Genomic DNA, 962 nt, shown 5'->3' on the forward strand with positions numbered 1-962 from the left:
CGACAAAAATTAATGTTCAACCAATCAACAACTGGTGATCGTTTCGATTTAATCGACTGTAGCGCCCCCACACCCCCATGCTTAACTCCTTCGCAACTTTCAAAAAAAAGTAAAGAAAAAAAGAAGGAAGAAAGAAGTAAATGGTGTCTGTGGTCTTGTGCCTATGTAAGAAGCCATTATTATTATTATTATTATTATTATTGTTATTATTATTATTATTATTATTATTATGATTGTTATATTATTGTAAGAAGCCATTATATATATATATATGTATATATATGTATATATATATTAATGTAAGATATCATCATTATATATGTATATACTTATGTAAGAAATCATTACACACCGTGACTCTTAAGTTCCTTTGGCGTTTTAATGGCGTATTATAATAAATATACTAAAGGGACTTTTGAATCAGCCTCTATATCAAATAAGAACTCATTATATATTAATGTAATAACTCATTACATATTAATGTAATAATTACATATTTATGTAAAAAAAAATAAATGAATATATTACATATTAAATGAGGAATCACTATATATATATTAAATAAGAAATTATTATATATTATCCTACATTATTATCATTGTTATTTTTCCTTTGATATCGGCTTGATAACAAATACCTGACGAGCGACAACCGGTAACGTAGGGCAAGCATTGATGTGTAATGTTATTGTTCAACACAGCTTCCGGTCCTAATGAAGTTTCATTCTTGGCTCAAAAATGAAACTTTTTTTTCAAAATATAGGTAACAAGAAGTTACTCAGAATGTGAACCATATTGTTTCATAATATTTTCTGGATTTCGAGTATGTTAGGTTTCCCGGGATTTTTTCAAAACCAATGACTCCATTTTTTCTTTATATTATTATTATTATTATTATTATTATTATTATTATTATTATTATTATTATTATTATTATTATTATTATTATTATTATTATTATTA

The sequence above is a fragment of the Octopus bimaculoides genome, chromosome 21 (assembly GCF_001194135.2).
Source record: "Octopus bimaculoides isolate UCB-OBI-ISO-001 chromosome 21, ASM119413v2, whole genome shotgun sequence".
Taxonomy (NCBI): Eukaryota; Metazoa; Mollusca; class Cephalopoda; order Octopoda; family Octopodidae; genus Octopus; species Octopus bimaculoides.